The sequence below is a fragment of the Ictalurus furcatus genome, chromosome 2, assembly GCF_023375685.1.
Source record: "Ictalurus furcatus strain D&B chromosome 2, Billie_1.0, whole genome shotgun sequence".
Classification (NCBI taxonomy): domain Eukaryota; kingdom Metazoa; phylum Chordata; class Actinopteri; order Siluriformes; family Ictaluridae; genus Ictalurus; species Ictalurus furcatus.
Window position 1 is genome coordinate 10,401,678 of NC_071256.1, and position 25,174 is coordinate 10,426,851.

At 44.6% G+C, this 25,174-nt stretch overlaps 1 pseudogene; it reads left to right on the plus strand.

Annotated features, from left to right (window-relative positions):
• Window positions 1–12,011: 12,011 nt before the first annotated feature.
• On the plus strand, window positions 12,012–12,130 carry LOC128604533 (uncharacterized; annotated as a pseudogene).
• The last annotated feature ends 13,044 nt before the right edge of the window (window positions 12,131–25,174 follow it).

The following is a 25,174-nucleotide window of genomic DNA, read 5'->3' on the forward strand; positions in this document are numbered from 1 at the left end:
AAAGATCACTGGTCGGCCAAAGTTGTTTCTTTGCTCAGCGGGCACCTTCAGAGTCAGTAATATTACCCAGGCAAATGGGATTACTCGCATTAGGGGACTGAAAACAATATCAAACCTCCACTTTTCCTTTTGTTGTAACCAGACAGCATGCAGTGCTCAACCCCAAACCGTTGTAGTCGGGAGGACCGCTGCCACCCAAATGGTAAAGCTGCAGAGATATAGCTTTTATAAGGAGGCTACCCGCCCTCGCAGCAATTTGTATTTGAATTGGATGTTTCATACAGCTCGCACAGTTACCAATCACACCTGTCTTGTATGTCATGAGTGTAGTTCTCGACCCCCTCTCATGCGACCTTTGGGAAATTTGGATGAATGTTTGGTAGAACCTTACAATGAACATTAATTGTGTCCGACCATCTGCCTGTTGGGGGCAGCTTCCTTCAGCTATGGCCCAGCTTGGATGCACAACATGAGCCAGAGCTGTGACTTCCACCCAGTGAGTACCCCTCTCGATGCTTCTATTCCAGTATACGCTTGCTTCCAGTCCACCAATCAAAAAATCAAGGCCTTGATTTTGTAGGCAACATATCTAGTGACTGTACTCACAAGCCAGCCCTCGTGCCTATGATGTCCACCCGTGCCCATTGTGACAACAACACAGATTATACATGTACAGACTCATCGATGGTTCGTATACAGTTGCCGGATTTAGTAGATGGCACTCTGCCCTTGGCGGACATTTTTTGGTATTGTGGTGGAGACCAGGTATGCCAGACCCTCCCTATGGATTGGATGGGGTGCTGCAGCCCAGTACGACTGGAAGGTAAGACTTGTGTGCTCCAGTTGACTAACGACACATATAACAACATTACTGTGCTTTTACACCCAAGAAGGGACGTTGCACACGTATCCTCGTGGACAGATTATGTGCGAGATGTTGATGATATACAGTACTCCGACTGGGCTCCAGACCCAAGTGTATCTCTTGACTTTGGTGGAACACCTGTGGGTATCCCGAATCAATATAAGGTCATTGAATCCGTGGGTGGTGGATTTGCTGCTGTGCTACTACCCAGCATCCAAGAAAACCATAACACAGCATGGATTAACTACATCTGGTACAATCAACAGAGGTTCATTAACTATTCGCTCGATGCTTTGGGTCTGGTCCATGAATAATGGACCTTCTATTATGGCTGCTCAGAACCGCTTTGCTATTTGCTACAGCAGTTTCTCCGCTGATTGGGCATCCACGTTGACCCGCCTTGGCGTTGCCATTTCTATAGCTTTGTGTATAATAGGCCTCATTACATGCTGTGTTATCCCCCTTGGCAAGCGCCTTATACTACTTGCTGTTAATAATGTTGCTGGCCAGCATGTGGTTGTCCAGCCTTAGAACCGGTCCCCCGTTCCCTTCTCTCCTTTGGTTGAGGCGTGTCCTCCTCAAAAGGGGGGAGGGGGGTTATATTACAATGTGTATTAAATACTCTGGAATTACAATGTGTATTAAATGCTCTGGAATTACAATGTGTATTAAATGCTCTGGAATACTCAAGCTTGTAGGTATATTATGCAGTTTTAAGAGGGACACTGGTATGTACTTATATGATACTGGAAATTTTTATACCGATGTTTGCATAATCCCATTTTGCAGGAAAATATTGGCTCACTTACACACCTACTAGTTGTTACTGCATGGCAATTATAACAAGTAAAAAACGCTGAAGCTACACTCTGTAATGCATGGTCAAGGCTTGCTGTTAGCATGTGCAAGTATGCTAAGTGTCTAGGTGCAAAGAACGGACTTCACTGGACTTCACTGGACTTCACACCACAAGTCATCACTTGTAGGACCTGCATAAGGCAGGACTTCTGGCACAAGAGGTCCCGGAACTCAGTATAGTAAAAGAGGATCGATGAGCCATGCCCTGGGTGTAAGTGCTAGCCTAACCTCTCCCCAAGGGTGGCCCCATGTGATATGCAAAGTATCTGGGTCAAAGACATCGTTTCCGTAGAGGTGGACAAGGACATAACACAACGTGTTCCCCGTGTGGACCACCTTATGGGCATAAATCATGATGAACTGTTGGTGGCATGAGCCCCATGAAAAATGAAATATGGATCAGAATGTTTATGTTGGAATGTTTATACTTATATCATGATGTGTATTGTGGTTACAGTGATACATATTGTCAAAAGCTGAGCCAGGTGTAGCCACTGTCGAGCACGCAGTGCTGGCAGGGTGGGAATTTTTCCTCACAACTAGGTTAAGAGGTTTTTTCGCCCACCCCTGGGTCAGACTTCTTTTGGGAAAAGCAAATGAACCCTTGAGTCCTGAAGATACCAGGTAGTGGTCAATAAGGCCTATCCGAGAAAATAGGGACGCTATAGGTATATTATCATTAGACGTAGTCAAAAATAGGAGCATTGTTAGTGCTTGACGTAGTCAACAGAATATAGTCAAATTGTATCACTTACATACAGTATAATAACATAGTATCAATTCACATCAACTAATTACCTGAGCACCTTGACTTAGTTATCTGCACAAGTAGATGCCATGGCAGTGTATTGGTATGTGTGTCCTGCTCAGCATGGTGAAAGGTCATTACATCCAGTTTTACAGCTGCCGTGTTATTTTGAATGGAACAGCAATACCAGAGTGGACTTTTTACCTCCGATAGCTCGAAATTTGTTCGAGAGACACCTGGGTCAGGCAACTGTAGAGGTCTCAGCTGCAGTGGACAATATAGGGCTGGAGAGATTGGACAGACAGCACGCAGGGTATATAACAGTAATAATAAGACAGTTGATGCATGGTGGCCAAAGGGTGAAAAAGGCAGTATTTATACATAGGTATCCTTTAAATTAAGAGAATAGTGAGGCTTAGAGATCCTCAAATGGGGGAATGTGGGAATAAATTTAAGACACAGGAAAACACGAGGGTAAGAGAGTATGTAGTTTATTGAGAATCAGTATCATACACATTCTGGGGAGGGAATAGGTCTTGTAGGAGAATAATTTGTAGGTGAAAGGTCATATGATGTGTTTGTAGCAAAGCTACTATCATCATCAGAGGAAAGAATAAACGGGCCCTCCACAGAAGTTATGGGAAGAAGTTGAGCTTCAGTTTGAGTGAAAGCATGAACATAGGTCACTGATAGAATGATACGATAAGCAGGAGACTAAGGAAACCCTGTGGGTACAGGTGAAGAGCAGAGACGTAACAGCAGAGCTGTAACATCGATGGCCAAATAAGCCAGCTGATGGTGTATATATTCACCCAGGCCTGTGAAATTGAGCAGTCGAGAGAGAGAAAGACCAGCTGCAGGTGGGCGTTGATCAGCTGGATGGAGATCAGAGAAAAAGGACGGAAATTAGATAAAACAGTAGTGGTAACACTTAAAATATATTCACATAAATACATGTACAAGCACATGCAAAGAATGTAGGAAACAGGTATCAATACATGACATGGAAAAAGCATAAAATTGGAAAAAACACACTCATACAATGTTTTGAGAAAAACACACACACCCACACACTCACAAAAATGTTCAAGAGAAACACACACACACATATTCACAGAATGGCTAAGAAGCACCAAATACCATCAACAAACTTAGAATTAAAGAAGAAATATGTGTAACATTAAGCAATAATAAAAATATATCTCACCCATAATGAAGAAGTGATAAAAATATCCAAAGTGTTCAGGACAACGGACGATGAGATGCACACAGCTCGAGTACCAGAAGTGGGAATGGCAGTAAGGGCCTTGGAAAATGTTTAAAATACCCAAAAGAAAAACATGAAGATAAGGTTATATCCAATGGCTGAAAATGTGTTTTAAGGGGATTTCAGAACGAGAAAAGCTTGTTCTAATGGTATTTTAAAATCCAATAAGTAGTGTTTAAGGGGAATCAAAAAAGACGTTAATAAAGCATATTGGGATTCCATAGAAAACATTTTCAATCACTTCTTGATGACTAATAATTTTGTTAGTAACATCTGGCTGCTAATTCTGAAATTACATGAAATATGTTGGGGCTATAAGTTTTCAATCCGTTTATTCTTATTATGAGTCTATAAAATTTACAAAACCAGCAATGTTCCCGCGTGTGGACAGCCGCAACGCTGTTGCTTTTTGCGATTAGTGTAGGTTTATATTCCTCATATTTCCACAAAATAATTTCTTGCTTTTCAACCAAAAAGTATGCACACCTGCTTTTAAACATTGATTCAGGGTTAAAACCTGGGTTGACTGAGAAAGTTGATAACCAGCCTCATGAAACCTGTTAACCTTAATTAACTGGGGTTGGATTTGTTTGGTTTGGTCAACTCAAAACTTACTCTGCAACTCTGAGATTGGTGTACTCACTTCGTGCAACAAGCCTACAGTGCATCCGGAAAGTATTCACAGCGCTTCACTTTTTCCACATTTGTTGCATTATGTCCACATTATGTTACAGCCTTATTCCAAAATGGATTAAATTAATTATTTTCCTCAGAATTCTACAAACAATACCCCATAATGACAATATGAAATAAGTTTGTTTGAAATCTTTGCAAATTTATTAAAAATAAAAAACAAAAAAAGCACATGTACATAAGTATTCACACCCTTTGCTCAATACTTTGTTGAAGCACCTTTGACACTAATTACAGCCTCAAGTCTTTTTGAGTATGATGCTACAAGCTTGGCACACCTATTTTTGGGCAGTTTCTCCCATTCTTCTTTGCAGGACCTCTCAAGCTCCATCAGGTTGGATGAGGAATGTCAGTGCACAGCAATTTTCAGCTCTCTCCAGAGATGTTCAATTGGGTTCAAGGCTGTAACATAACAAAAAGTGAAGCGCTGTGAATATTTTCCGGATGCACTGTAGGTATTCAGAGGTGAATTAAGCTTGTATGGTACAAAAATTAATACAGAATCAGTATTTAAACTTCAGAATTATCTGTGGTTTTCAATTTAATTTTCTGTGGTTTACAATACAATACAAAGCCATGCCTCTGTTATCCATCTCTTATCTGACTTTGAAAAAAAATTTTTTGTGTGTGTTCATTCTTTGAAATTCTTTGAGTGTTTTTTGTTTTATTTTGGGTGGCCTATCCTGAGTGCTCTTCTTAGGACAAACCTGACATGCACTTAGACATACTCTAAAGGAGAACATGTGAGAGCCTGTCAATACATAAAAGCCATTTTAGTCAGAAAATATGGTGTGGAAAGCAAAAAGTCCATCAAAATCACTGGGGTCTTATTGCAATAGTGTGTCAAACAAGACTGAATGAAAAGTGAGTGCTTACACCGACACTTACAGGCATGATGGCACTATCTAAATTAAAACTGCTGTTAGTCATTACAGCTTGTTTAATATTTAGCATGTCCTATTTCATTATGAAGGTACTGTATGTCTACGTCATTCACTAGGTTATAGCATGTGAGTGTGGATGTGTGTGTAGTGTGCACATATAGTAACATCTTGTAAGACAGGGTTTAGTGGTGGCATATATTTCATTCATTCACAAATATTCTGTCTTTTGTCTTTTGCATGACCAACAATTAAAAAAAAGATTGCAATTTAACTGCTATAAGTCATTGTTCCATTGATTTGACCATCACTGCTCCACATATTGCACCTAGTGGTCAAAAATAAGAACTGCATAAACTGCTAATAGAGGCCCATTGGGGACATCCCTATTTAACGAGACCATTAAGTCAAGGCAATGAGATCATTAAGTCAAGGGAACAAAATCATTAAGACATTGCCATCACTTAGTAAAGTGAGCGAATTAGAAAATGACTTAATAAGCTGAGATCATAGTGTTGTGCCCCCCAGCTTGTGTGTGTGTGTGTGTGTGTGTGTGTGTGTGTGTGTGTAAGGGGTTTTAGGGAAACCACCACAAGCTTGGAGGAAATGAGCCGCAGCTCATCTTTTGGTTAAGATTATGCGACTAGAAAAGTTTACATGCACAATTTATTATTAATTACTGAACATAACATTGTTTTCCTTCAGTAGATTATTTGTTTTTACACAATAGGGTAGAGATTTAATATTGTAAACAATAGAACTAAGATGTTGATTGTTTTGTATATTATGTTTACATTAAAAACTTGTAAAAAATGAACACTCTTCTAGGAAAAAAAATGTTACATTCAGTAATTAATAATAAATTGTTCACATAAACTTTTCTAGTCTCTGAATAGTATTCAAAATACAAGCAGTGGCTTATTTCCTGTAATCGTGTTGTTGTTTACTTAAACCCCATATATACGCAAACACAGACCAGCTGGGGGGCACAACACAATGATCAGGGATTATTAATATGTCCCCACACTTAAATTTTAGTTCCCTTACACTAATAAGTCGTGGCCATGAATTAATATTCTTGTTTCCACGATTTAATGATCACATTTCCACACGTTACTAAGTCGTGGCCACACACTGGGATCTCATTCCCCCACACTGTAATATTTTTTAATATAGGTTTGTCATGAGTGGGGCCCCATAACATATATCCATCCATCCATTTTCTATACTGCTTATCCTTCCTTCAGGGTCACGAAGCCTATCCCAGGGAGCATCGGGTACAAGGCGGGGTACACCCTGGATGGGGTGCCAATCCATTGCAGGGCACAATCACATACACACTCATTCATACACTACGGACACTTTGGACATGCCAATCAGCCTACCAATCAACCTGGGGGAAGAAACCGGAGTACCTGGAGGAAACCCCCGCAGCACGGAGAGATCATGCAAACACAGGGCCACAGTGGGAATCGAACCCCAACCCTTGAGGTGTGAGGCGAACATGCTAACCACGTGCGCCCACCCCATAACATATATAACCTTCCTAAATATAAAACCTTCAAACATTTACTCTACATAACTTATATAACCGTCATGCATGTACTATATATAACCTATACAACCTTCATACATATATTCTATAGAACATATATAACCTTGACCGTGGGCTACTAGGTACTAACCACTGCATACCAGGAACACACGGACCTGCAGTTTTGGAGATGCTCTGACCCAGTCATCCAGTCATCACAATTTGGCTCTTGTCAAAACTCAGATCCGTACGTTTGCCCATTTTTCCTGCTTCCAACACATCAACTTCAAGAACTGACTGTTTATTTGCTGCCTGATATATCCATTACAGGTGCCGTTGTAAATGCGCTAATAGGTATAAATGAGCAGGTGTACATGTTCCTGTTAAAGTGACCGGTAAGTGTAGATGAGGTTTACTGTTAATGTCAATGATCTCAGATCTTACTTACAAACATGCCTTGCTCAAGAGTGTAGCAGTACTCAACAGTGGTAATTGCTTGAAATCACGATTTTCTGCTCAGAAGTTCAGAGCTTTAAACATTGAACCATTGAGCTAAATAGCTCCTCGGTCATCATTTAACCCTTCCGCTAGTCCCTCCAGCTAACTTTTATAATGGAGGCAGTAATTCACTGCAATGACCATACACAGTGAGAATGTGAATGTTATTCAAGTAAATTCAAGTATATTTGTATAGCACTTTTAATAATAGAAATTAGGTCTCATTTATCAACTTTTCAGTAAAGTTGTGTGTAAATATTTGCATGAGCCAAACCGAACAAACATTGCTTTGGTATTTTCGTTCATTCACGAATGAATAAGCATGAATATGTTGATGACTGTCAATCACCAACTAAACAGCAAAAGAAAAGGAATTTCACAGAGACAGAAGTGGAAGGTCTTTTGATTTACATCTATACCAATTAAATTATTCAGCAGTGTAAATGCACCAGAAAAGGCCAAAATCTGGAGATAAATTACATAAAAGGTGAATTAGGTGTGAATTAACTGAGGTGAAAAGAAAATGGTTTGACATGAAAATGTGAATAGATCTACTTTGTACCCAGGTGATTACACAGAGAAACTGCTGTGTTTAATTGTTTTAAGTGTATCAGGAACTTTGGCCAGAAGTACCGCCAATGTGGAGCCAACTTATATGCCAGCTTTCAAGAAAATCATTCTGGTCTCTAAATATCTGTTGCCTCCTAAATATGGCATGTGTTAAATCTTTTAGTATCCTAATTGCACTCTTATTTGTCTTAATTTATGGATTTGTGTGGGCTTGCTGTGTTATTATTTTTTCATATTTAATATTCCTTTAGTTAATTCCATTAATAGGAAATGAGGGGGATTCACAAAATATTCATTAAATGTGTGTTCAATTTAAATAATTAAGCTTGACAGCGTAATCTGTATATAAAATTGCAGCAATCCATGCCAATTATATGATTTGAACCTTACCTATCAGGTATGGTTTACATTAGTTAGATTTCTTCTTCTAATAATAATAATAATAATAATAATAATAATAATAATAATAATTGCCATGTACCGTAGGGAGAACGGAAGCAGAAGCGGGTGGCAGGATGAATACGTAGGCAAAGGGGTGATCAAAGTTCGTAGTCGTAAGGCAGGCAGAGGTCAGGCGGTCGGCAAACAAAGCAATAGGGGTAAGGCAGAATACGTAGTTGGAACGGAAGATAAGGTCGATGAAACTAAGCGAACAATCACAGGGAATCAACGGCTTGGAAAACGACAGAGAACAAGTCTACTGAGCGTATACTTCGCAAAGTCATTGTGGTGAAAGAGTGTCTATAAGCTGTGGTGTGAGTGTGTGTGAGATTGGTGACAGGTGTGAGTGATTAGAACTCCGGGGAAGGTGAGCGCATGCATGTGTAAGGGGTGTGTGTTGTATCTTGGGAAAGTGAGTCGTGGCTGGGCTGGGATATGACAGAACCCCCCCGTGAAAAGAAAGCCACAGGATGGAGTCTTGGCCTTTCTCCAAAGTGTTGCGAGAGAACCGCTCCTACACCTGTCTCCGATGCGTCGACCTCCACTACAAATGGTCTAGATGGGTCTGGGTGTTTGATAATGGGGGCGGTTGTAAAGGCCTTCTTGAGCTGATCAAGTGCGGCTTGGGCAGCTGGGTTCCAGGGCAGGCGTCTTGGTTTACCTTATAGCAAGGACGTCAAAGGATTGGCTATGGCACTAAAATTCCAGATGGATCGTCTGTAAAAGTTTGCAAAACCCAGAAACCTCTGTAACTCCTTCACCATTGTGGGTGTAGGCCAGTTCACCACTGCTTTGACTTTTTCTTGATCCATGGTAACCCCTTCAGAGCTAATGATGTATCCTAGAAATAAAATAGTGTCCTTATGAAACTCACACTTTTCAGCTTTAACATACAACTGGTGTTGGAGTAATCGTTGCAGAACCTGACGGACATGGTGAATGGGTTCTTCCTTGGAATTGGAGTAGATCAAGATGTCATCGATGTACTTGATTACATGATGTCCCAGCATGTCCCTTAAGACGTCGTTGATAAGACATTGGAAGACTGAGGGAGCGTTAGAAAGCCCATACGGCATGACCAAGTATTTGTAGTGCCCGGACGTGGTGCTGAACCCCGTTTTCCACTCGTCCCCCTCTCTGATCCGGACTAAGTTGTAAGCACTGCGTAGATCCAACTTGGTGAAAATGGTGGCCGTGCGCAGCTGTTCTAGAGCGACGGGTACTAACGGTAGTGGATAGCGATACTTGACGCAGCATTGGTTTAAGCCCCGATAGTCTATGCATGGTCATAACCCTCCTCCTTTCTTCTCCACAAAGAAAAATCCAGCAGATGCTGGGGATGTTGAGGGTCGTAAGTAACCCTGATGTAATGCTTCTTGAATGTATTCTTCCATGGCTATCATCGCTATCAATGGTAGTGGATAGCGATACTTGACGCAGCATTGGTTTAAGCCCCGATAGTCTATGGATGGTCGTAACCCTCCTCCTTTCTTCTTCACAAAGAAAAATCCAGCAGATGCTGGGGATCTTGAGGGTCGTATGTAACCCTGATGTAATGCTTCTTGAATGTATTCTTCCATGGCTTTCTGCTCAGTCTGCGTTAGTGGGTAAACTCTTCCTCGGGGTGGTGTCATGCCTGGGAGCAGATCAATGGCACAGTCGTAGGGCCGATGAGGTGGTAATCCCTAGCCCTTTCTTTACTAAAAGCTTCGCTGAGGTCCTGGTATTCAATGGGAATATGGATGGTGGTCGTAGTGTTAGGGCTCTCTATGGACTTGGTTGCTAACATGATCACAGGTGTCTGGAGACAATGCTTGATGCAATGAGGGGACCAGTGTATTATCTCCTTTTGAGACCAAGAAATTCTCGGGTTATGGTGTTCTAGCCAAGGAAGGCCTAGGACCACTGGATGTCGAGCAGACACAGTGACATGGAAGATCATACTCTCCTGATGGAGGGCGCTGGTGCGGAGGTTGACTGGTTCAGTGCAGTGTGTAATGAACCCCCTCCCAATGGGGGCTCCATCGATAGCTTGAATTTGGCGTGGGGTGATTAGTGGACGGACGGGGATGTTGTGCTGCTGTATGGTGGTTTGGTCAATGAAATTCCCCGCCGCTCCTGAGTCAATCAGCGCTTCTAAAACACAAGACAGCCCTGAGTACTCTAATATGACCGGCATAACAAATGCAGATTGAAACGAGCTCTGGGCTGCTACACCCAAACTCACCCTTGGCCGATACTGCTTAGTGGTTGCGCTCTCTCCTGGGGCATGGCGTTGCTTAAGAGGGCATTGTTGAACGAAGTGCCTTTCTTTGCCGCAATAAAAACAGCGATGTTCGCGGCGTCGTCGTTCTCTCTCCTCCACGCTAACCCGTGTCCGACCCAGCTGCATGGGCTCAACGGGAGGACCTTGCACGGCCGCCTCCACCTCGCGGTGTATGGGCGGCGGCTTTGTAGCAGACGGTCCAGGCAAATCACCAGGCTAATTAGCGAGTCGAGTGTTAGTTGGTCATCTCGACACGCTAGTTTGGTCACGATGTCAGGATATAATCCCTGGTGAAACATAGTTTTGAGGGCGGGTTGGTTCCATCCGCTCCTCGCTGCTACAGTGTGAAACTCGAGAGCATAATCCGCTATCCGCAGTCTCCCTGTTGTCTGGAGAGTGATCAAAGACAGTCCGGAAACGCTCCGTCAGCTGATCATACATGGCTATGGTGCTATCTCCCTGCTCCCACTCCGCTGTGGCCCAGAGCAGAGCTCTCCCGGTCAAAAGTTCCATAAAATGGATGATCTTCCGACTCTCAGTCATGTCTGGGTAGGTAGAGAAGAACAGGGAGCATTGTAAGAGAAAGCCCCGGCAGCGTGCCGGATCCCCGTCGTATTTCTCCGCCGCCGGGGTGGGGGGTAAATGCGTAGTCGCTGCCGTAGCGAATGGCGTGGCTTGATTTAGCCTAGCTACTTGCTCGGTCAGGTTGGCTAGTCTTTGGTCATGGTCGTTGATAAGCCGGCCGTGGCCGTCGATGGCTTGCTGCCAGCGCGGATCTCCCGCTGCTTCCTTAGGAAGGCGAAGTATTCTGTCACGTACCATAGGGAGCATGGAAGCAGAAGCGCGCGGCAGGATGAATACGTAGGCAAAGGGGTGATCAAAGTTCGTAGTTGTAAGGCAGGCAGAGGCCAGGCGATCAGCGAACAAAACAATAGGGGTAAGGCAGAATACGTAGTCGGAACGGAAGATAAGGTCGATGAAACTAAGCGAACAATCACAGGGAATCAACGGCTTGGAAAACGACAGAGAACAAGTCTACTGAGCATATACTTCGCAAAGTCATTGTGGTGAAAGAGTGTCTATAAGCTGTGGTGTGAGTGTGTGTGAGATTGGTGAGAGGTGTGAGTGATTAGAACTCCAGGGAAGGTGAGCGCATGCGTGTGTAAGGGGTGTGTGTTGCTCCTTGGGAAATTGAGTCGTGGCTGGGCTGGGATATGACAAATAATAATAATAATAATAATAATAATGTACCCCGCCCTGTGGCCGATGCTCCCTGGGATAGGCTCCAGGTTCCCCCGCGACCCTGAAGAAGGAGTAAGCGGTAGAAGATGGATGGGTTATTATTATTATTATTATTATTATTATTATTATTATTATTGTCATTATTATGGCTTACGGCCATACCACTCTGACAAAGCCTGATCTCATCTGACCTCGGAAGCAAAGAAGAGTTGGGCCTGGTTGGTACTTGGTTGGGACACTGAATGGGAATACTAGGTGCTGTAAGCTAAACTCCGCCGACGCCGGTCCCAAGCCCGGGTGAAAAAGGAGGAGGGTTGGGCATCAGGCTAGCATCCTGATCCCGTAAAATTTATCTTGCTACGGAAACAACAAGCAAAAATCAGCGGTCTAAACAATACCGGCGCGATGACCCTGTTTCTCCCTTGATGACGGTGCTGGAGCAAAGCCGAAAGGTCGTCCAGCGCCCGATGCAAAACGGGATACTCGACGCCAATACGATCACACGAATTGGAACCTGGAACGTGCAAACGTTGTACCAGTGTGGGAGACTGGAGCAGCTTCTGCACGAATTCGACAATTACCGGCTTGACATTCTTGGTGTCAGCGAAATGAGGTGGACGGGTAATGGAAAAATGACAAGCGACGGGAAGATCGTCCTGTATTCGGGAGCCAAAGAACATCATGTGCACGGCGTCGGGATGGTCCTGAGTAAAACCGCGGCACAGGCACTCGTTGGATGGAAACCGATCAGTGATCGCATCCTTACCGCCCGATTTCAGTCTCGCCATGCTAAAATTACTGTTATTCAAGTCTACGCACCGACAAATGAGGCAGATGATGAAGAGAAGGACGCCTTCTATGCCCAGCTGCAAGACACAATCGCGGTTGTCCCCAACCATGACATAAAGATCCTCCTTGGCGACATGAATGCGCAACTCAGCAGCGACCGTCAGGGCTGGGAAAACGTGATCGGACCTCATGGATTGGCAGCAGTAACGAATGATAATGGAGAGCGTCTCCTATCCCTATGCAATCTTAACAACCTTTGCATCGGGAATACATATTTCATTCACAAACGGATTCACAAAAAGACGTGGCGGTCACCAGATGGGGCCACTCACAATGAAATCGACTATGTATGCATCCATCGACGGTGGCGCTCGGCTTTACATGACGTACGGGTTTTTCGCGGCACCGACGTCGGATCTGATCACCACTTGCTTGTGACCTCAATCCAACTAAAATTGAAAAGAGTGGCCGGACACAACACCTTTCGGTCATTTGCCTCCGAGAAATTGAAGGACCGCGTGAACGCGGTCTTGACAACTCGGCCAGCATTGAAGAACAATGGGCACAGATCAAGGATGCTGCCATTGAGACGGCAGAGGGAACGATTGGTCGATGGCGTGGAACGCAGCGAGAACGGTGGATTCAGGACCAGACATGGTCGTTGCTCGATGAAAGATGGGTCAAGAAACGTCAGCGCGATCAAGCAAAGACCGAAGAGGAGCGAAATGAAGCATCGCAGGCGTACCGAGAACTCGACTGCAGGGTCAAGAGGAGTTGCCGAGCAGACAAGAAGGACTGGCTGGACCGGAAGGGCACTGAAGCACAAGTGGCTGCGGACCAGGGTGACAGCAGGACTCTGTTTCATGTGGTTAGAGACCTCACTCGGGCCCGAAACGGTTCCACTGGGCCGATAAGGGATACAACCGGCAGAATGCTAGTTAGCAAAGAAGAGCAGGACGTGCGTTGGGTGGAACATTTCAAAAACACCCTAAACCAGCCGGCTCCCGTAGCCACGCACGACTTTACAGTCTTTCCTCCTCCCTATGAGCTGGAAGTGGACATGAGCGACATCATGGATGCTGAGGTCGCTGCAGCGATTCGTCATCTGAAAAACAACAAAGCACCTGGTCTTGACCAAATCTCGGCAGAAATGCTGAAAGCGGGTGGTGATGAAGTTGTACGGGTGCTCACTACGCTGCTCAATGACTGCTGGCACATGGAACGTGTCCCAAATGACTGGAGACAGGGTGTCATCGTCAAATTACCTAAGAAAGGTAATCTCACAGACTGTAACAATTGGAGAGGCATCACCCTTCTGTCCCAGGCAAGGTTTTTTGTCTCGTCCTCCTCAAACGGATACTGCGAGCAGTCGATCAGGCTCTACGGGACGAACAGGCTGGGTTTAGAAGCGGTCGGTCGTGCACTGAACGAATCTTTGCTCTTCGAAACATCATTGAACAAAGCTCCGAATATCAGAAACCGCTCTTGGTCAACTTTATAGATTTTAAGAAGGCGTTTGACAGTGTCCACCGGAAATCGCTTTGGAACATCGCACAGCTATATGGCATTCCACAGCGGTTTATCGCCATTTTCCAGAACTTATATCAGGATTCTAGCTGTTGCATCCAGACGGACACAGGTCATACTGCCTTTTTCACCATCGAGACCGGAGTTAGACAGGGCTGCATTCTTTCACCATTCTTTTTCCTCATGATGATGGACTTCGTCATGCGACGAGCACTAACACAGCCAGCGTCTGGAATTCCGTGGACAGGCCAGGGATGCCTGACCGACCTGGAATTCGCCGACGATATTGTGCTATTGGCGCAGAATGGGAAAGTTTTACAGGAGATGACCACTAGCCTGGAGCACGAAGCAGCCAAAGTTGGGTTACGGATCAGCACTGACAAGACCAACGTCATGGCGGTCGGCCGGATGACGCCGGTGCGGATCACGGTGAGCAATCAGCTGATCGAAGAAGTCAAACAGTTTACCTACCTTGGCAGCATTGTGGCTGCGGATGGTGGGACTAACGCGGATGTCAATCGCAGAATCGGCAGAGCATTTGCAGTCTTCCAACAGCTACAGCCGATTTGGGCTAGGCGAACTATCCACACCAACAACAAACTTCGCCTGTTTAATAGCATCATCATCCCAACCGCCATCTATGCATCTGAAACTTGGACGAGCTCGAGGGCAGTCATCCACAAGCTGAATGAGTTTCAGCAACGATGCCTGAGAAGAATACTCAGTGTATCATACCGTGATCGTATTTCAAATGAAGAAATTCTAAGAAGAGCAAACTCCCGCAGCCTGGCAGAAATGGTCGTAGAGCGAAGAATGCGCTTTGCAGGACACATTCTACGGATGTCTGAGCACTGCCACGCAAAGATCGCGCTGCGCTGGACGCCGCCACGGGGGAAGAGAAGAGTAGGGCGGCCGCATAATACATGGCGACGAACATTCATGGAAGATCTACGAACGCTCGACGTCAAGTGGGAAGATGTGGAAATCGACGATGCCGACCGAGCCCGCTGGCGAATGCTTGTTGCCCGATGCGCCCCGCTGCGCGGACGGAACTAACTATTATGCCATTATTTAATATCTAAAAAAAAATCTGCAATGTGTCACAGCTCGGTCTGATCAGAACTCAAATTCCCAGGATGCAATACTCACTTCTCAGGCACGCATGCGCTCCCCATCCCCGGAGTTCTGATCAGACACACCTGGCACCAATCACACACTAGTACTTAGAGAAGACATCCACCTAGAATCGGCGCAAAGTATACGCTCAGTAGCCTAGTTTGCTGCGTTACCAAGCCAATCTAGTTCGTTGTTTCTTGTGATCCTCGACCCTTGCTTTCTGTCTCGACTACGCTTTCTAGATATCCCCATTTGTATTGTCCGCCCGATCGCTTGACCCTTGCCTACTCTACGACTACGCTTCTTGAACTTCCCGATCCTATGCTGTTCACCCACCTCCCGCTCCTGCTTCCGTACCGTCTCGAGGTTGGTGACAGAATACTTCGCCTATTAATGGAGGCAGCGGGAGATCGTTGGCCGAACGCCATCGAGGGACATGGCCGGATGCTTAGCGAACATGATCACCGTCTCGCCCACCTAACTGAGCAGGTAGCTCGGTTAAATCAAGCTGCGCAGCCTCCTACGGTGCCGACCCCACACTACCTCCCACTCCAGCGCCGGAGAAGTATGATGGAGATCCCGCATGCTGCCGGGGTTTTTTACTCCAGTGCTCCCTGTTTTTCTCCACGTACCCAGACATGACGGAGAGTCAGAAGATCATCCACTTCATGGAACTTTTAACCGGGAAAGCTCTCCTCTGGGCTACCGCGGAATGGGAACAGGAAGGGAACCGTATCAGCACGTTTGAGCAGCTGACATCACGCTTCCGCACGGTATTTGATCACTCTCCAGACAGCCGGGAGACTGGGGAGGACTTATTGTCCATGGCGCAGGGATCACGGAGTGTGGCGGATTACGCCCTCGAATTTCGCACGGTCGCCGCCCGGAGCAGATGGAATGACCCCGCTCTAAAAGCCATGTTTCGCCGGGGATTAAATGCTGACATCTTAACGGAGCTGGCGTGCCGCGATGATCTTTTGACCCTCGACTCACTCATCAACGTAGCTATCCGCCTGGATCGTCTACTACGTAGCCGCCGCCCCGGACGCGGTGAGGCGGAAGCACTGACACCTGAGCACTCTAGTGAACCCATGCAGCTGGGACAGACTCGGGTGAGCATGCAGGAAAGAGAACGACGGCGCCGTGAACACTGTTGTTTCTACTGCGGTGAGAAGGGCCACTTCGTGCAACAATGCCCTCTCAAACAGGGCTCTACCCGAGGGGAAGCCAAAACTGCCAGACCATCTCAGGCAGGGGTGAGTTTCGAACCCATTACCCAGCACTCTGTTCAGTCTGCCTTCGTATTGCCCGTTATAGTGGGTTACTCAAGTGTTTCCTGTGTTTTAGGAGCGCTGATTGACTCGGGAGCGGCGGGGAATTTCATTAACCAAGAGACCGTACACCAATATAACATCCCCGTTCGTCCTCTCTGCACCCCCCGCCGTGTCCAAGCCATTGATGGTGCCCCCATAGGAGATGGCTTAATCACCCACTGCACCGAACCTGTTAACCTCCGAACCAGTGTTTACCACGACCTCATAGAGGTATTCAGTAGGAAGAAGGCGATCGGACTACCTCCCCATCGTGATTACGACTGCGCTATTGATTTGCTCCCAGGCACTACACCACCACGAGGGAGGGTCTACCCGTTAACGATCACTGAGCAAAAAGCCATGGAAGAGTACATTCAGGAGGCGTTGCACCAAGGGTATATACGACCATCCACTTCTCCAGCATCCGCGGGATTTTTCTTCGTGGAGAAGAAGGGAGGGGGTTTACGACCGTGCATCGACTACCGAGGACTAAACCAATGTTGCGTCAAGTACCGCTACCCACTCCCTCTAGTACCAGCCGCTCTGGAACAATTACGCACGGCTACCATCTTCACGAAACTGGACTTACACAGTGCATACAACCTGGTCCGGATCCGAGAGGGAGATGAATGGAAGACTGGGTTCAGCACAACTTCAGGCCACTACGAGTATCAGGTCATGCCGTATGGGCTTTCTAACGCCCCCTCGGTCTTCCAATGTTTAATTAACGATGTGTTACGTGACATGCTGGGACGCCATGTGATCGCCTACATCGACGACATACTGATATACTCTGACTACCGGGAAGAACATGTTCACCACGTTCGCCGAGTGCTACAGCGACTGCTCCGTCACCAGTTATATGTTAAAGCCGAGAAGTGTGAATTCCATAGAACCACCATCACGTTTCTGGGATACGTCATCAGCCCCGAGGGGATCTCCATGGACCAAGAAAAGGTCCAGGCGGTAGTAAGCTGGCCCACACCCACGACGATCAAGGAACTACAGAGGTTTCTGGGGTTTGCGAACTTCTACAGGAGATTTATCAGGAATTTCAGTGCCGTCGCCAACCCCCTCACATCCCTGCTAAAGGGGAAACCCAAACGTCTGGCCTGGAATTCAACTGCCCAATCCGCCTTCGACAAGCTCAAGAAAGCCTTCACTACTGCACCCCTCATCAAACATCCAGACCCATCCAGACCGTTTATAGTGGAGGTGGACGCGTCAGAGACCGGGGTAGGAGCCATTCTGTCCCAACGATTTGGAGAGAAGCCAAAACTTCACCCGGTGGCCTTCTTCTCGCGAAAGCTTTCCCCAGCCGAGAGAAACTACGATGTGGGAAATCGGGAACTCTTGGCAGTTAAGTTAGCGCTGGAGGAGTGGAGACACTGGTTAGAGGGGGCTACACATCCATTTGTCATCTTCACGAACCATAAGAACCTGGAGTACCTTCGCACTGCAAAGCGACTCACACCCCGCCAGGCCCGATGGGCCCTATTCTTCACTAGATTTCAATTCACGTTATCCTACAGACCCGGGTCCAAGAACACAAAAGCGGATGCTCTGTCTCGTCTCGATCAGACGGAACGGGTCAACGAGCAGGAGGAGTACATCATTCGTCCTTCATGTGTTATCAGTGCGCTAGAGTGGGAGCTGGACGCGGAACTAGAACAGATTCCCCAGTCCCAAGTACCTGTAAAGTGTCCTCCTAACAAACTCTTCGTACCCGAAGAGTACCGCCAAGAACTCATCATCTGGGCACACACGGTACTCGGTACGGGACATCCAGGTACACAACGCACACACCATCTCCTGGAAGAGAAGTACTGGTGGCCCAATATGATAGGAGACATACACAAGGTGGTGAAGTCCTGTTCATCGTGCGCACAGAATAAAGTACCTCGGACCCTCCCCGCTGGGAGGCTCAAGCCCTTACCTATCCCCGAATGCCCATGGTCACACATATCTGTAGATTTCGTAACAGACCTGCCTAGATCCCAAGGAGATACCACAATTCTAGTCGCAGTGGACCGGTTCTCCAAGTCTGTACGTTTCATTCCCTTACCCGCTCTCCCCACTGCATTCAGGACAGCCGAACTTCTATTCCAGCATGTGTTCAGGTATTACGGCATTCCTGAGGAGATTGTCAGTGACAGGGGCCCGCAGTTTACCTCCAGAGTGTGGTCCAGTGGGTATCACCCACAAGCCAATGGGCAAGCCGAACGAGTCAATCAGGAACTGGGGCGATTTCTCCGTACGTTTTGTGCCAATAACCCAGAGGATTGGAGCAAGTTCTTGCCATGGGCCGAGTACGCCCAGAACTCACCACGTCATTTGGCTACCAATCTCACCCCCTTCCAGTGCGTGCTCGGTTACCAACTCCCACTGTTCCCGTGGAACGCAACTCCCACCGCAGCTCCGGCCGTTGACCACTGGTTCAAACGTAGTGAGCGTGTCTGGGCGGACACCCACCGATGCCTGAGGGAGACCTCAGACATGTACAAACACAAAGCAGATCGCCGCCGCAAGGAACACCCTGATTACCAACCCGGCGATCGGGTGTGGTTGTCCACAAAAGATTTGAGACAAGCGCATGGCTGTAAAAAACTAGCACCGAGGTACACGGGACCATTCAAGATCCTCAAGCGAGTCAATGACGTCACCTACCGTCTGGAACTGACACGACACAGTCGCATCTCCCCTTCATTCCACGTATCATGTCTCAAACCTGTTGTCAACGGTCCTCTAGCCACCGAAGTACCAGCTGAAACTCCCCCGACCCCTCTGGAAGTTGATGGACAACCGGCTTACCGCGTCAGGAACATCCTCAACTCGAGACACAGGAGGGGCAAGCTGGAGTATTTGGTCAAGTGGGAGGGTTACGGACCTGAGGAACAGTGCTGGGTTCCCAGGCAGGATATACTTGATCCACAACTTACCAAGGACTTTCACACAAGTCATCCTCATCTCCCAGGTCCACGACCCCGGGGGAGGCCAAGAAAGAACTCTGCTCCCGGAGTGAGCCCTTTGGGGGGGGGTTCTGTCACAGCTCGGTCTGATCAGAACTCAAATTCCCAGGATGCAATACTCACTTCTCAGGCACGCATGCGCTCCCCATCTGGCACCAATCACACACTAGTACTTAGAGAAGACATCCACCTAGAATCGGCGCGAAGTATACGCTCAGTAGCCTAGTTTGCTGCGTTACCAAGCCGATCTAGTTCGTTGTTTCTTGTGATCCTCGACCCTTGCTTTCTGTCTCGACTACGCTTTCTGGATATCCCCATTTGTATTGTCCGCCCGATCACTTGACCCTTGCCTACTCTACGACTACGCTTCTTGAACTTCCCGATCCTACGCTGTTCACCCGCCTCCCGCTCCTGCTTCCGTACCGTCTCGACGTTGGTGACACAATGATAGTCATGATACTTTTAATTCTTTCAATTTTGGAATGTTTTTTCCCCCCCAGCAGCACTGAGAGCAGTGTCTCATGACCACTGATTTTAATTGGGCAAACTTGACATGAAGCATGACATTAAAACCATGTTAAGAAAAACAAAATGTTGAGAAGCTATCACACTTGACTTATGCTATAGACTACTATCTAGAGAATTTTTAGAGTAACCCCATAATTGAAAATCAGCAACATACAGTCGCCCATCTAGTATCTTAGACTAGTTAGACAGACATTTGTTTATCAGATTTCAACTACAACATCTCTAAAACAAGAGAAAAGACCTTAAACTAGCCCAGTAGCCTATGTCACCATGTCACAGATGTAGGTTTGGGATGGATGCAAATGCAGCTAAGAGCTTTATTAGAGTAGAGACAGGCAGACAAATCCAAAAGGTGTGACAATAGCGTGGTCAAAAACAGGTGATCGGCAAATGGGCATAAACAAGGTTAAACAGGAATCGAGAAATGAGGATGAGAACAGGATCAAAACTATTAAACAAAACACGATGAACAAAGGCTTGGCATGGTGAGAACACTCACGCAATACTTCACCCCGAACAATGAGACACGAGGGGTTTAAATGCTAAACAAAATCATGGGTGAAACACAAAACAGCTGAAACTAATGGCACATAAGTGAACAACCAATGACAATACAGGGGCAGAGACAGGACATAAACAATAACAAAACACACGTCAGAAGTAAGCAAAGTCAAGGTCACTGACAAACCAGGGATCGTGTGCTCACGCTTTGAGCTCGGCTTCAGGTTTAAGAGTGCGCCGCGTGCTCCAGCGCTTTGCACGAGGGGAAATCAAGACAATATAGGTTTTATAAAGTATGTGTCTGAATGTTATATAGGTTATATAGAGTATATGTGTGAAGGTTATAAAGGTTATATAGAATATATGTAAGAAGGTTATATAGGATACTGTATATAGAGTATATGTATTGAGGTTATATAGGTTATATAGAGTATATGTATGATGGTTATATAGGATACTGTATATAGAGTATGTGTATGAAGGTTATATAGGATACTATATACAGAGTATATGTATGAGGGTTATGTAGGTTATATAAAGTGTATGTATGAAGGTTAAACATGTTATATAGAGTATATGTATGAAGGCTATATAGTAGACTGTATATAGAGCATATGTATGAAGGTTATATAGGTTATATAGAGTATATGTGTGACAGTTATATGGGTCATTCTACAGAAACGTGCACTTTTGGAATGGCAGAATGTCTTAAAATGACCACATTATTACTTAAATCATTGGCTGTATGAATACACTTAAATGACAGCTTAATGATTTTTTTCTGTTTTTGGTGCATTTATTTAAAGATGGCATGCACCGTCTATTTGTCACTGGTGTTACCTTACTTATTTGGCAATAATAAAGGCCTTTATGAAATATTATTTTTCAATCTCTTCAGCACATGTAGTCAGAGGTAGAGAATAACATTGACTACGTTTACATGAACAGCAATAATCTAATTATTGACCTTAATCTAAGTAAGGTAATAATGTGATTAAGGTGTTTACATGAGTCGCTTTTAGAATACTCCTGTCATGTAGCCGTTTTTACATGTTATAGATCATAATTAGATTAAGAGCCTGCGTCATTACGTCACCGCGCCACGCCGTCCGACGTCCCTCCAGAATTTCACGTATCCACATACAGTTCGTCTTCGTTATCGTACCGTATACAGTTTTGGGTGTTTTTATTTAATTTTTTATGAACGCTTTAAGTGCAGTTAATTATTAGTCATGCTATACGTGCAAATAGACGACTGCTTGAAGCCGTGGGTTAGGGTTAGGGTTAGGGTATCGCATACTTACCTACTGTATAGTAGCCGAGATACATGTATTTTTCCCTACTACAGGCCTATAGTAGGCAAGTATGCAGTTTGGGACATAGCCGAACTCTCTTGTTCGCCGTAAAACGTAAAACTGCCGTGTGTGATCGTGTCCTGTCACAAAATGCGGTGAAAACGCTCACACGGCGTTCATAATGTGATTAAGGTGTTTACATGTCTATAATGCACGTCCATAATATGATTAAAACAGGAGTAATCCACCTGTCTTAATTCGATTAGAGCTTAATTAGATTATGACCTTAATTAGATTAGGGCTGCTGTTTACATGGTAGTTTCTTAATCAAATTATGGTCTTAATTAGATTAAGAGTGGATTATTGTTGTCCATGTAAACGCAGTCATTGATAATGCAACAAATCAGAAGATTGTTATTTTATTTTGATTTGTTATGGTTTGTTAAAAGTGTGGTTGAATAATGTTTTTTCAGTTGCATAACTATGAATTTCCTATAAAAATGAAAATATATCTATATTAACAAAAATAACTGTTATAAACAAGTAATGATGCAAACCTTGGAATCTGAACTCTTGAGTGTAGCAAAATGTAATGAATATAAAATTATCATCATGTCAAACATTTTATTTAATGATACAGAAAATTATACAGAAAAAACACACAGTAACACCAGTGACACAATGAAACACCAGTGACATACAAGACCAAAGATCCTTATTCCTCAATTCTAATTAAGAAAATGGTTTAATTTGGCATGCAGTCAAACTCATTGACAATAGGTCAAAACACTTGAACGTTCATAAACAAAAGTTTAAGCACATTTGAACTCAATTAAGAGTAGCAACTAAAAAGGCCCAAGAAAGACCATTATCTAAACTGCAGTTGTCTGCTACTATGTTATGTCATGCTATGTTACTAGGTTATAACTAAGAGGGGTAAACTGTCCCCATTTTACAATTTATGTTGCCTTATTTCACTCTAGCTGTCTCAGAATGATCTCCCAGAACCTCTGATCAATTTCAGCTGAACGCTGTGTGTGTATATATATATATATATATATTACCATTCACATTCACAAAGTGTGTGAATGTGAATAGTAAATGTGCATTTTTATAACTATTTTATCACTCTTGATTTCTGTAACAGTTCATTTCGGTTAGTACCTTGAAACATTGGGTGATGGGTTGCTATCTGGTGATGATGGAGTGGTCACCGCTCCTGCTCTAACTCCTGCCCTGTGCCATTTCTGATGGACCCTTCATGCCTTTCGTTGTGCTCTCTTCTCTCTTTCACCTAACTCACTCATTTTTTTCCTCTTTTTCATTTCAACATCTCTGGTATAACCCTGGTTCCTGCTCTGCAAATATCCTTTTCTGCATTCGGGATCAGCATCCCTACGCTGCCTGTACTGCCGCTGCTTCTCAGCTGCACTTAATTTAGCCATAACTGTGCAAAGGAGCATTAACAATGAGAAAGAAGTTATAATCCTGAAAACTGAGTGATAGTCTATGCAAAAGAACTCAAGGAACAGCTTTGAATAAAGTTTATTTATACATGGGAGTCACTGGTGTTACTCATCGTCATTGGTGTTACCTATACATCACGTTTTTTGTTTAATGAGCACTCCTGTATATAGCCACTGTTTGTACTGCTTCCTCATCTTACATATCGTCTAACTATCGTCTTTCTATGCTTTTGTCCATGCTTCTGTGTTTAGTTTTTGCCACAGGATTTTGCCTCATGTTATTGTGTCTTTGTTTTGTTGTTTGTTTGTTTATTAAATGTTTGAAGATCTGTGCTTGCTTCCGTATCCATCTTTGTTACATGACAGTAAGAGACTTTAATCAAAAACAGAATTGAATTGGGTGCACTCTCTGTGTGGCAAAGGGAGCTTGATACATTCAATATTAATCTAAACTGGGACACTATTTTGAACAATGTATTTATGTTATAAAAAAATATTATCCATCAGCTTATACATTTTATGCAGGTGCATAGAGTTTATGTGATACCTTATTGTGCTTATTTGATGTTTTCTAAGGATGAAAGATGTAACATGTGAGACACATGTTCTGTTGATGAATAATGCATGTTCATATGTTTTGGCAATGTCCTTGTGTCATTGCTTTTTGGATGTATTTAGTTTAACAACTGTCTGAAATTTTCATTTTGGATATTCCTTTAATGCCTGGGTCTGTTTTTATTAGATTATTCTAATATTATCCTTCACTTGCACCAAAAAAAAGTGTTATTAGCAGCTTTAACAGGTGCAAAGAAGACGATTTTGAAAAGTTGGTTTGAAGCAGATATTTCCCTTTTATCAAGCTAGCATTCTTATTTTTTTGGACATGCTCATCCTGGAATGGGTCCAAACCATGTACAATTCAGAACTAGACAATTGCTGTTAGCTTTGTTAAATGGATGTTGTGTTGGTGTGTCTTGGCTTAATTGTTTTGAATTTGAAATTTAATTATGTGTCTTGTGTGTGTTATGTGCAGCCCCCTTTTTTCTAAGTACAGTATCTCACAAAAGTGAGTACACCCCTCACATTTTTAGTAAATATTTGATTATATCTTTTCATGTGACAACACTGAAGAAATTACACTTTGCTACAATATAAAGTAGTGAGTGTACAGCTTGTGTAACAGTGTAAATTTGCTGTCCCCTCAAAATAACTCAACACACAGCCATTAATGTCTAAACCGCTGGCAACAAAAGTGAGTACACCCCTAAGTGAAATTGTCCAAATTGGGCCCAATTAGCCATTTTCCCTCCCCGGTGTCATGTGACTTGTTAGTGTTACAAGGTCTCAGGTGTGAATGGGGAGCAGATGTGTTAAATTTGGTGTCATCGCTCTCACACTCCCTTATACTGATCACTGGAAGTTCAACATGACACCTCATGGCAAAGAACTCTCTGAGGATCTGAAAAAAAGAATTGTTGCTCTACATAAAGATGGCCTAGGCTATAAGAAGACTGCCAAGACCCTGACACTGAGCTGCAGCACAGTGGCCAAGACCATACAGCGGTTTAACAGGACAGGTTCCACTCAGAACAGACCTCGCCATGGTCGACCAAAGAAGTTGAATGCACGTGCTCAGCGTCATATCCATAGGTTGTCTTTGGGAAATAGACGTATGAGTGCTGCCAGCATTGCTGCAGAGGTTGAAGGGATGGGGGGTCAGCCTGTCAGTGCTCAGACCATACGCCGCACACTGCATCAAATTGGTCTGCATGGCTGTCGTCCCAGAAGGAAGCCTCTTCTAAAGACG